Raw genomic sequence first — 14290 nt, 5'->3', positions numbered from 1 at the left:
ATAAGTGATCAAGATCAGGACAAATGAAATTAATTCAAAAGAAAAAGAAAACAGGAAAAAATCACTCAAACTCAATAGGAAATTTAAAGTGGGAAATATATTTAATATACAATACTTTTATTATAAATGTTTTTCGTGCTAAAGTGATAATATTTTGTGCATATGACCATAGCAAACACAAAGCAGCGGCACCATTCCCACCAAAACACGAAATACACCTGGCCTGCAGAGAAGGAAAAATTGAAGCCCAAGTCCTCAAGACTTGGTTTACTATTAATTTTCTTTAAATTATTTCTTATTTTAATTTACAAATAAAAATTTTACAAATTTATGGTGTACAACATGATGTTTTGAAATATGTGTATATTGTGGAATGGCTAAATCAAGCTAATTAACAAATGCATTACCTTATATACTTACCATTTCTTTGTGGTGAGAACACAAAATCTACCGTTAGCAATTTTCAAGTACACAATACATTGTTATTAACTACTGTCACCCTATTGTATAGTAGATCTCCTGAACTTATTTCTCAACTGAAATTTTCTGTACTTTGACTGAACATTCTATTTGTATCCTTTAATCAACATTTCTATTTAGTTGAATATCTATTAGAAGATTAAAGATAGCAGCCTCTTAAAAGAAAACATACTGAAGTAAATTACAAATTTTAAAATAATTTGAAATTATTAAAATATGATTTTTAAAGTAAATGTAGTTTGACAGCAAATCTAGCTCCCACACCCATGAGATAAATTTCTAGTAGTTATTTCTGAGTGATATATTGCATCTGATATCCATTTTCTGAAAATGTTTCCAATGCTAGATTTCTTTTCTCTTCTTTTCTCCCTTCTCCCTCTTTTCCTCCCTTCCTCCATTCCTTCTTTCTTTCTTCTTTCTTCTTTCTCTCTCTCTCTCTTTCTCTCCAAACTTTCAATACAAATTTAAAGCATCTGTCAAATTACGGACCTTTCAGTAGATTCACGTCTGAGATAAATACTTAACTTTACAAATTTTGAGTGGTTTGAAGACTTACTTTGGTAATTTACTTAACCTTCCTTTATATGTATAACTCTTGCCAGAATGAAATATGTTAGGTAAGCAGATTTCAAAAACTAAAAAATAACTTTTAAATTTTAAAAGCTAACAGCCTGCTTCCACAGTTCTGCAGTAAGTTGTGTTGGAAAAAGTACTGAACAAGCAGTCAGTAGAGAACTACTTCAGTTCCAGAGCAGCTTCTATGTGGTTATATCACTCCAGAGGTATTACTTAACCTCCTTGAACCTCAGTTTCCATGCTTTCAAAAAAAAGGAACTGAATATGATGACCATTATTATGGCTTACAATCTACAATTCTGTTATTCTAATTCAATATCTTATTTGTAAATGTGTTCTTTAATAAGGAACAATTGATATGTGTGTGTGAGAGAGCAGAAATCCTAGTCATGATGCTGGATGTGATTAAATCAAGTGACCGCACTCTCCGCACTATCACAGCTCAGTCTCTCTTGGACTGATTTAACAACAAATCAACCAATCAAGCAAAGAAAAGCCAAGCATGTTTTATTATACAGAAAAACAGCAATAACACATTTATAAATTAGAAAACTGATTTGTTAGCAGGAGATAGATAATTCACTGTATAAAATTTTCATGTATTTTCTATTCTAGAAAATATTAGATATATAATGCCATATTTGGAATTATCATCTGTGCTGTTTTGCTGTGCATAAGAAACAAGATCTTTATAACCAAAGTGTAGTATATAAAAGGAACACATTTTTATGAACACTAACTGATTTTCAGTCCAGGAAATTCAATTCTATAAATCTGCTGGCTTTTTTTCCTTCCACTTTTTTGCCTATATGTCAGACAAAGTTAGCTTAAGAATTTTTATTACCATTTCACAATTTAATATTTTGTGTGCTTCTCATAGTGCCTAGCATAGTCTATAACACATAATAAATATTAATAGAAAGTTGCTAAAATGGTTTCTCCAAACCATTGATTTTTTTCTTTAAATAAATGTGGGTTTTTTTGTACCTGACAAGGGAGTTAGTAAGAATGTTCATCAGTTTTTTTCCTCAAATTGATTAATTTAAACTATTTTAACATTGAGAAAACATACCTGTAATAATATCTAATTTCTTAAAGAAAAGAAAAAAGAAAACATTTATATTTTAGATTTGGATCTGGGGAGTGGGGCAACGTAGGTTGATTGGCCATAAATCAAAACCAGAGACTCTCAATGGCTATCAGAAATTTTAATTTATTTATTCCTGCATGGTCAAAAATATTTCATAAGCTCTGAATTCAATATTAATTTCTTAGTATAATAATGATATATATTTTAGACCCATACCTGACATCATATGTATAACAAAACTTAGTAATACAAGAGGGATGACCACCATCAGTACAAATACTACTCTAATGTTTCTCAACAATGCATAAATAAAGAGAAATATAGTTGAAGTAAAACAATAAGAAAAAATAAAATAGAGTAATTGTTTTTCCAACTGATATTACAGCCAAACTAGAAAAACCAAAAGTGTCAGAATGCAGTGCAATGGCCAGATACAGAGTAAATATACAAAACAATAGCTTTCTTGTATGCTACAAATAGTCAATCATAATATATATAATAAAAACTTAATAGGACAATGAAAAAGTAAATAGTTAAGGAAAATGTTAGGGTTTAAGAAATTAAGGAATTTTTTAGAACTAATGAGAAAAATAATATGAATCACAAAAATAAAATTTGAATAAATACTGAAATATAGTACTAATGGAAAATCAGTAACTCTTGAAAAAATGTCAGTTCTTCCCCAAATTAACTTAAAGATTCAGTGCAATTTCAGTCACAATCTCAGAGTTCATCAGGAATAAAAGTGTTTCAGACCAGCCAAGACAAAAAGTATTAAGCATATGCATAGGTGGGAGCTGAAGAAAGAGGAAGGAAGCTGTGTTGCCAGATATTGAGACACAGTCTAAAGCTAGAAGAATTAAAATGGTCAGATACTGACAGAGAATAAGAAATCTAAAAAATAAAATTTAGTAGATGTAATAACATAAAATTAGTGTATAAGAAAATCTCATTTCTTGTCAGTGAGAATATAGAAGGATTGTTTAAAATATGATTCAGAGCTATTGAATAGTTATTGACAACCAAGATAAAACAGGAATTTAGAGATACCTACCTCATAGTTAGAGCAAAATAAATTCTAGATAACTTGTTGAGTGTAAAAAGAAAAAAATAACTAGAATAGAATAAATTAGAAGGCTTATTGATTCTTGGAGATGGAAAAACTTCATAAATATAACAGTAAGGGTAGAGTTAACAAAAAAGAAAATGAAAGATTTGACACCATGAAAAAAAAATTAAAGTTTCTCGATCTTTAAATGTATCAAAAAATTAAGCAAGTTGAGAAAATATTTGATGCATAATATATAATATATGATGCATAATATATAATATATTTGATGCATAAAGATTTAACACGAAGAGTGTCTATTAATTAAAATTTTTGTAGATTACATATTTTAAATTTACAGGAAAATATAGACAATAATATGTCACCCATGTACTCATCACTCACTTTTTAAAAATGTTATTTTGTCAATTGAGAAGTTAAAATTTAAAAAATTTAAAAATAAAATAAAAGCATCAAAAAAATGTTATTTTGTCATAATTGTTTCACATTTCTTTTTGGTTGATAGTGAGGGGGAAAATGTATTAGAGATTCAGGTAAAACCCCAATTCAGACAGCCCTTACCATTTCCTTTATTCCAGAAGTAGTTATTATCCTGGTTAGTATGTTATCATTCCCATAATGTTTTTATGCTTTTCTCAATGTGTGCATATACCCAAAACTAATATATTTAGTTTACTGTTTCAGTAAATGTAGATGTTAAATTAATGTACATAATATCTGTAACTTTTTTTCAATAGTGCTTATGTTTTTGAGTTATTCATATTACACATGTAGATATAGTTCATCTATTTGAATTATTGAACAATAACCTCTTGTATTAATAAAAATATGCTTACCCATTTCTCTACCAAGGAATAATTAGGTTATGTTGACTTTTTTTCCGTTAACTACAGAGCTGCCATGGATGATATTAGTAAATTCTCCTTCTGCACAAAAGTGAAATTAGTCACACAGGACATGTATAATTTCAGCTTTACTAGGTACTGACAACTTATTTTCCAAAATGGCTATAAAAATTTCTACTCCCTGCAGCAATGTACAAGTTCCTACTTTTGCACATATTATTCTTAGTGATTAATTTCAATTTTATTGCATTAGGGTCTAAGAACCTGACCTATATGATTTTTTTTTTTACTAAGATTTGCTTTGGGCCTAATAAGGTGGTGAATTTTTCTGTAACTGTTACCTATGTGTTTAAATAAACTGAGCATTTTCTAATTGTTCCAAGGATATTCATATGTGTCCATCAGATTAAGCTTATTAATTGTGTTATGCAGATTCTGTTTAGACCTCCTACTTTTTGTGTGCTTCATTTATCAACTTTTAAGAGAGGTGCGTTATAATCTCTGACTTGGTATTTTTCAATTCCTCTATGTAATTATGTCAATTTTGATTTTCTGTATTTGGGGCTGTATTGTGAACTTCCTATAAGCTCAATATCTTATGAATTGATTTGTTTCTGAGTGACCCACTTCTTCATTTCTATTAGAGAATTTTGCCTCATTTTTTTGTTTTGTTTGTATAACCACACTTGCTTTATTTTATTCAGCATTTGTCTTATACATCTTTTCCCATTCTTTTACTTTCATTTTAGCCTTTCCAGTCATTTTTTAAAATTTTATCTTCTGTTAATAACATAGAACTGAATGTACGCATATACATATGTAATCTCTATATTTTAACTAGATTTTTTCTATTCATGTTAATGTACTTGTTGATATATGAATTTAGGCCTATCATATTATGTTGTGACCATTTACAATAGTCTTCCTATGCTTTTCTTTCCATCTCTTTTCCTGAAATTTCTTGAATGAATGACATTTCTTCAATCCCTTTGCCCTATTTTACTGTTATAGGAGTTCTGCACAACTTCATTTTTTTTTTTGTCTTTTTCGTGACGGGCACTCAGCCAGTGAGTGCACCGGCTATTCCTATATAGGATCCGAACCCGCGGCGGGAGCGTTCCTGCGCTCCCAGCGCCGCATGAGAGTGCGCCACGGGCTCGGCCCAACAACTTCATTTTTTTTTGAGTCATTACTCTTAAATTTTTAATATATATATTTGATGTGGTTCAAGATAAAGTTAATCCTCTATTTATCTTCCTATAACCATCCTTCATGTCATTATTGTCTGTAATTTAAATACATCTTGTTTTTAACCATTCAAATTATTTATCATCATTATTATTGTTGTTGATTTTTATAGTCAATACTAATTTAGATTTATCTATATGTTTATCAGTTCTCTGATCAATATTACCACTTGACTCTTACTCCTTTCTATGTTCAACTTTTTTAAAAGTAATTCTTCTTGTAAGTCCCGTGAGTGGCACTCTGTTAGTGTTTTCCCAAAATGTCATTTTGAATTCATCCTTGAAGGATAATTGATATACTTTTAGGATTCTATGCTGACAGCTTTTTCTCCACTTTAACACTTCAAAGTTGTAACTCCACTCTTTTACAGCTTCTATGGTTGAGGTTGAAAGTTTATTTTTAGCATAAATTGGGGACCTTCATAATTAATTTGCATTTTCCTGAAGTTATTAAAATTTCTTTTTCTTTGGTGTTATTCACCTTACTGTGATATGGCTAAGCTATGGATTTCATTATTATTATTCCTGGAAATTGTGCACTTTATTGTTGGAAACACATAACACTGATCAATTTCAGAAAATTCTGAACCATTCTTTTTACTTTCTTCTAAATCTCTTACTAACACATGTTGAAAGCACTCTTTCTCTCTTTGTCTTTCTGTGCTGCATTATGGTTTTTCCCAACAGATTTCTCTTTCAGTTTACTTATTCTCTCACTCTTCAGGGATGTCTAATCTGCTTTTTAAATTATCCATTAAGTTTTTAACTTCAGTAACTACTGTTTTCTATTTCTAGACTGCATATTTGGTGAACTGAGTTTGTTTTGTTTTTAAATCAGTCTCCTTTCCTCTTCCTTTGTCTTCTATAACTTATTTTATCACATTAATAATGTTAAATACCTTACTTTCTAGTCTCTTTAATAGTGTTATTCTATTATCTTAAGTTTTGCAGCTATTAATTCCCTTGTTTGTCTAAATCTTATTCATGGTAGATTGTTTCATCTATTATGTTTTCTTTTTTTATATTAGCTTATCTTATGCAAAGCATGTTGTTATTATGGGAATTCCACGCATCTTGGTTTTTGAAGTGTTCCCCCAAAGAGTTTTGTATTTGATTCCAAAAGACGCTAGAGATTTATCAATGACCAGAGACCAATTTCCATGTTTATTTCTCAACATGAGTTTCTTGAAGTATATGAATACTGAAAATTGGACTCCAAACAAATTGCAGGCACAGGCTTTGAATTTTGAACTCTCAGAGGAGATATTTTGTGCTACCCAAAGACAAGACAAAGCCTAGCTTAAGTGTAGCCTTTTACAATGACAGATAGAAGTTGAACTGGGTGGCACTGTATCCTGTACACTGTTACCATCACATTTTGCCTGCCATAGCATCATCTTGCATAACCACTGCTCTGCCTCTCAGCTACATCTCTGTTCTGGTGCATGCCATTTCCTTTCCTGCATGAGTGATAGGTTCAGCCATTCCATCTATTTATTTATTTATCAAAAATATATAGGTAGAAGGGTTTCAAAGCTAGTATAATCAACTGTTTTACAAAACTAGAAGTCTGAGACCTTCAAATTAAATAAGAAAATAAGTAAAAGTCATTAATGGTAACTCACTAGTGAACAATACACATGACTAAGGCAAATGGAAAATAGTCTATCTCATTATCGACCAAATAAAGACAACTTAAAATGCTATTTGTTCATTCACCAAAAATAGAAAAGATCAAAAACATCCTTGAAATCCTTATATAATGCACAATTTCTAAGAACATTTGGCTGTATATGTAAGATGCTTAAAATATGAGTATATTTATAAACAACTCTTTCAGGTCTAGGAGTTTTTCCTAAGGAGATAATCAGATTTCTCTATAAAATTTTCATTGGAACTTCATTTATGATAGCATTTAAAAAAATCTTTAAACAACTAATTGGAAGGAATTGGTCAAATAATTTATAGTACATCTAAATAATAGAGCAATGAACAGCTATTAAAAATAAAATTATAGAAGAATAAGTATTGACATGGGAAAATATTTATGGTAGAGTGTTAAGTGAAAAAAAATAAAAATCAGGCACTAAGCAGTATGTACCCAGATGTGTTAAAACATTTATAGGTATAATTTTATGTGAAATAAACTGAAAGTTAATATAAAGAAATAGTAACAATGTGAATTTCTAAAAATTGATGTGTTAGTTTTATAATCAGAAAACAGAAATGGAAAATGCTATTTTTTAAAGCACTTGTTCCGTCATTCCATTAAACTGGTGCAAAGCTACACAAACTTCTCATCAGTCCCTGGTAGCATTCCCATTATTTCGCTGACCCTCCCCTCACCACACAGACTGAGTTATGGAAAGCAGCCATTGTTTTATTCATTTGTATGGTCTTCATCAAAGCTTGTAATAAGTGCTCAATAAAAGTGTGTATAACTTAGTGGATAAATAAATCAAATTAATAAGTAAACAATTTTTAAAATGATGATGTCAACTTCCTATAGGATAGTGATCATTAAAAAGGCAAAATAAAATTAATCACTGTATTAAAATACACTACTATAATAGCATTCTAAAAAGTAGACAATGTATTTCAGAAACTGATCTTTTCAAAGAATTTTTTTTTATTTTAACATTTACTTCTATATGTTTGTGGAGTACAGTGTGTTGTTTCAATACCTGCATGTACTGCACAATGATCCACTCAGGGTAGATAGCATAATTTTGTACCTGTAGTTGTACAAGCCATGAATAAGACCTGATTAAAATGAAATATTTTTACTTAGTTTAAGACTAATTTTAATTTATCAGTAATAGTTTCATAAGTCATCTTCCTATAATCCATTTCAACCAGAGAATTTAGCTGGATTGTTTCCACCAATGGCTCTTGAGTTTATGTTTTTTGAAACAACTCATAGGAAAGAAAAGAGAGAGAACATTTTCAATACATTCAATACCACACTTCCTTTCCTAGCCTTACTAAGCTCCATCATAAGCAGGTATCAAAGGGGCTCTAAATGATCTCTGCCAAAGTGCTGACTCCACATATAAATACAGTCATAAAACAACCCAGAAGAAAAATCAAAGACAGCATAGAAAAATCCTTAAGAAGTCCATTGTGTACTGTATGTGTGCCAATGGAAGGTTTAGGTACACATAAAAGAGGTTTCTCCTGCTCTGCTATTGCCATCCCACTCTAGAAATCAAGCAAGTCTTATTGATGTACGCTTGGTACAATATTACCCCTATACTTAAAAAAGTAAATCAGTATTCAAAAATATAACACTTATTTAATAGTAAAGGGTAAACTTTTGTATTTAAAAGGTACAAGTGACCTTAAACAACACACAGAGTTTTACTAGGGATTTAATGTTATCTCATAGCTCTTTCAAGTGTCATAGAGAACAAATCCATAATTCAGCCCAAAGTGTTACAATAATATAAAGATAATTATACAATCAGAATCTGGTGTGAAATTCTGTTGTTTGAGTGGTGCATATTTTTAATCAGTCCAAAATCTCTGATTTGGGGATTTAATACCAGGGATTGCTGTTAATTTCTTCAGATTAGTACTCATTATAAAAATCACATTTCCATATGAGTTTTTCTTCCCTTCATAAAAGCTTATCCCAAGACAGCTAAAATCCTTCTGAGAGCACAAACAGTCAAACCTGGGCTCATAATGCAGAGATAAAACACTCTTTATAGCAGCATTCATTAAGGTACCAGACAGAGTACAAAAAGCAGCAACAGGGCGCTTTCCCCTAAAAGCTTTTAATACAACTCTTTCCAAGACCCATTAATCGGCCCAGCACTAAACCCTCTGGCCACCCCCACCTATTGATCCTCATCACTATGGAGCCCCTTACTCTGTCCAACTCAAGTCTGAGGTAATTTATCTCTGACAAATAGTCCACAGAAGAGTCACTGGTACAAAAGCAGCAAGTCAGAAGCCAAACTCAAGTGAGGCAATTGTCAAGTGTTGTTTGTATGTTCCTGAAAAGTCCCTTCAAATATAAATATTTTGCAAAACTCTTTCCCTTAATGTCCATTTGACTTACCCAAACAGGCCCGACTAACAGGAAACATTTATTGGGCACATTATAATGTGGCTGCAGTAGGATACATGGTTTAAGTATTATTTTTATTTAATCTTGTAACTTTATGATAAGCCATTTATCTCCATTTTGCAGATGAAGGAAATGAGGCTGAGAGAGTTTTAAGTAACTTCCCAGAATCTCAAAGCCAATAGGCAGCAGAACCACTGTTCAAAAACGTCTTTCTATTCACTGAATTTATATTTTATTTTGGGCTGTTTACCATGCACCAGGACCTGTGGTAGACATTGTTTAGCAGTGGTCAACAAAACGGGCACAATCCCTGTGTTCCTGGTGCTTCCAGCTGAATGGGAGCAAAATTTTACACGAGTAAATAAATTTTTAAAAAATGAATAGCAAGTTGTAATAATTACTATGAACCATAAAGTAGGTAAAGAATAGTATTCTTACTGCAGCATTAATAACTCTGCAGATCCCTTTGTTTCACATGTATTGGCACATTAGGTTATACTTTAAACAGAATATACCCACAAGATGTTTGTCACTTCTTTCTAATCAACAGGATGACTCATTGTATTCTTAAATTGGATAAACTTAAGTTCTTTCTAATTGATTATCCTTTATCCACAGTAAGACCATATATTTTGAACTGTACAGTCTCAATTACGATTCTGATGTGTGCCCTTTCTAGTTTGGCAGTTTGTCTTCTCAAAAGTATTAAAAGTTTGGGCAATAAATGTATGCGATCATTCTACATATACTATATTTAGAGTTTTTTTAATGTGTTTTTGAGAAAATAGTGGGCTGCTGAAACTAATGATTGTGTTCTACGCTCTGGTAGAATCATCTCATCTTCAGAACACCTCACTGAGATCACCATTGCTATACCCACATGAAGGCAAGGGTTGCTCATATGCAATGTACAAGTCTAGACTTCCTAAGTGTCCCTCAAAATTTCCCTCTCTCCACCTCATCCATTCATTCTATAAATTTTGATTGAACCCTTTCTAGGTACCAGACACTGTGCTAGGATACAACTGAGGACAAGATATATAAAGATTGTCCCTTCTTTCATGAAAGTTTGCAGTCTAGTAGAGAAAACAGACAAAAACAAGTAAACAAAAATAAAATAAATAAAAATGAATTTCTCTAAGTGTTATGGAATTTAAGTAAATCACAGTTCAGTAGCTTCCTTGTGAGCTATCTTGTTCCAATACTCCAATATGCCACCCCCAACACCATCAGAAACTTTGAAACACAAACTTAATAATGTTTCTCTATTATTTAAAATTATTTGAGGACTCCTTAAAATCATCAGCATAAATCCATGTGATGCAAGTCACTTTATGATTTACAGTCTACAGTCACAAGAACAAATTGAACTTGAATAAACACATGTGATTGCAACCCTCAAATCTTTCCTCAAATTGTAAAAGTAACACTCTTCCTTAAGGAAAACTTGTGCCTTGGCAACATGTGACCATCTCAACAAAATACAAGTGATTGTACAAATACCAATCCATGTATTGACTTTCAGTAAATTAACTTTTATTTTAATTTCTAGATAAAAATATAAATAGAAATATGTTTTCCAGTGGATAGTTTAGTACAACCTGTAAGTATGCACAACCCACTTTGGAAACCCCTAGTGTTTGTTTGTTCCATTAGACTGCTCAGCCCTTTGAGCACTAAAGCTAAATGATTCATTGGTGTGCCTCTAGTCCTTGAGCACCTAGCATGTTATCTGGGTGGAACCCAGGAGGTCATCATTGTTTGTAGACTGAATGAATGAATGAGTGGGGGAGACAATCAATCAATCAATTATTGAGGAAATGCAGAATACCCAGGACTCACAATATATAGGCAGTGCTAGGACCTCCAAAACAAGGAGGATATGATACAAGTACCTGTATAAGGAGGATATGATACAAGTACAATTTTCCTGACATTTCTAAGCATCTCAAAAATCCCACTATTACCGGATATGTAGGGAAGTAAGTCGTCAACACTGACATTTCTCTTAAGTAATCATCATTTGGGTGTGTGTTTTTAAAATCACTCTTCCACAAAAGAAGAGATTTCTCACAATGCTCTTCCAGAACAATGAGTCCCAGGAAAGTGGCTTTCAAAATTGGGGTCAGGGATTAAGTTCACAATCACCAGCTCTAACTACACACAATTTCACTATATTACAAGTACTATAAATACTTGTGATACTCGGGGCCAATTGACTAGCTGCAGAATGTCCCTGAACTTGGTGCAGGTGTTTTTGTATGATGATCCCCTTATGGGGTCCACTAACATAAGCAAAGAGAAAGTAATAAAGCTATCTGCATCTCAAAAAGAAAAGCAGGAGTCACTTTTTTAAGGGTGTTAAATTGAATAGGGACAGAAATGCTAAAAGTAAGACAAAGATATATATTTAAAAACACATGCAGCAAAAAGATTGGTGAGTTTTACTGTGATCAGTTAAGTAAAACCATTTTTTGAGGGGTCTGGAAAACAATTGTTACCTTAAGAAAAGTGTATGTATGTGTGCATTACAGCAAATCTTAAAAAATAAATAAGGAGGAAAGAGGGATAATACTCTGCCAACCTGGGAGGCTGGGGACGAAGCTAAGCTGAGTGAATGAGCATTGTTAGCTGACAAAGTGTGCATTTAGTGGTTACCCACCCCAGGCAAGTCTGTGAACCACAGATGGCCTTTTACAAGAATCCTTCACCTGCAGCAGATGGGGGGTGATGTGGGGGAGGGAAGCAGGAATCCAAGGAATGTACAGTGAGCTGTTGATTATCCATGCTGACCCACATGAGTCATGTGACAGATTTATTCAAAAATCAATGTAGATTTAACCTTATTGTCTTTGAACATACATTTGAATGTATGGCTTAGTCTAGGCTCTGAGTATTGCACAAAGTTAAAACAAAATAATAAAACGATATCATTGTATCTTTAAAGGGAAAGCTGAAAAATTGCTGTGTTTCCCTGCTCATAACTCTTCCTACTCCACCCTGATAAGAAGCATTATATTTAACCTATGAAAAATTTCTGTTTTGTAGATTGCATATTTCTTAGATTGGGGGCAGGCAATTACGGCTGCAAGTAATCAGAGTAAACTAAATATAATCTTTGTAAGTAGAGTCAGAAAGATATTCACATTTTTTTCACTCAGACAGAAAAAAATGTAAATGCTTTATGTTTTCATCTGATCTGATCATTCTTACGATTTACCTACTGGGAAACAGGTAGGGAGAGGTTTCTAGATTTTAGTCTTGTCTGGTAAACTTCTCTGATGCAATGATTTAAGTATTTTCTTTAGGCAATACTCAAATGTTTTAGGTTAAAATATACAGTCTTCTAGTTTTCCAGTGCCCTTCTCTGCACAGCATATGCTGAGGGCCTTCTTGGTACATCTGCTGAATTCTGACACTATAATCTGCTGAAATTATGTCTGTAACCCATATTTTTCTCTCAGTTGGCTAGGATTCATTTGTCTTCCCTCTTTACTTGGTACCTTGGTTCTAGAAGTCTCTGTAGACTCCTTGTGATTATCTGTCATAGACTCCATTCATATTCTCAGTCAAATTATTCATCCCAGAGGCACTGTGGCAGAAATATCTGCCACATGCCCTTGCATACTTCAGTGGAAAGACCACAGACCTTCAATTACACCTTCTACATTTTTCTATAGAAACATTGGAATATTTTTTCACAGTACAAGAACTGAAGACTAAATCTGCCTCTCTCTCTGTCTAATCACACTGCCTGAAAAGTTTACTGTGATTTAATTATCCTCTAGTTTAGCCCAGGGAAAACTCTGAAGCCCAAACTTCCCAGAGCAAATCCTAGAGCGGGCAGCGTGGAAATCAGGTGTCTCACTTCCAGCGTCCCTAGTACACACCATCACACCGGCCAATAGAAACAGTCGAGCGGTATGAAGATCTCCCGCCTCATTTCCACATTCTCAACAGAATATGAGGGCATCTAATTGGCAAAAGCTAATTCACATCCAGAACTTTAGCTGTGATAAAGTCTAGGAATGATGTATTTTAACTTTATAACTTCTTCAGCACAGGAATAAAACTGGAAGGAGAGTGAAACCACCCTGTTTATATCATGTTAGCCCACAGTTACTCTCACTGTCTCACTAGCACAACTTTACATAGATTTATGCCTAGCTGAGAATGCTATTTACTCTGGGGAATTTTCTGGATATCCTAATGGGAACTTAAGTCTCATATCACCCGTATCTCCATAAAGAAATTTTCATTTTTATAGGAATAAAGAACATTAATAAATATGCCAAAATGCCAACAAGTCTTCTCTGTTAGGTACCTGCAAGTTTACACTAAGGAAGAATGAAGACCCTGGGCAAATTCCAGGTCTCCTTTTGTCTCCCTCTAGTGCTTCTTTATCTGTTTAGGGAGCAGTTTATCCTTTTATTTAAAAGCCTAATAAGAGAGCTGGGCTTGGAATTTTGCCTAGCAAGGCCTAATGTGATAAAACTCCAAGGGGATTTTGAGTTTTCTGCCATTTCAACTACCCAGAAACTGAAATACCCTTCTATTTCCTGGATGGAATGGCCTGAATTTTATTTGCAAAAGCTAACTATGGGAAGCCCACAATTACCGGGAAGCAGGCCTACTCTCTCTTTCACAAACAATCCTGACCTGCAAACAGGGACAGCTTGGATTTGAAGTTTTCCCTGTCCAGACAGAGGGTGCAGTGCAATGTGTTAATTTTATTAGAAGACTTAACATAACGTAGAGGTTAAGAGCACAGGCTCTGGAGACAGACTGCCTGAGTCTGAATCCTAACTGCTCTGTTTAGTAGGTGTATAATCTGGGGTTAATATCATAACCTCTCTGTGCTGCATTTTCCTCATCTGTATAAAGAAGTGAATGATAACACCTACCATA

The sequence above is a fragment of the Cynocephalus volans genome, chromosome 8, assembly GCF_027409185.1.
Source record: "Cynocephalus volans isolate mCynVol1 chromosome 8, mCynVol1.pri, whole genome shotgun sequence".
NCBI lineage: Eukaryota > Metazoa > Chordata > Mammalia > Dermoptera > Cynocephalidae > Cynocephalus > Cynocephalus volans.
Note: the sequence above shows the minus strand (reverse complement) of the source record.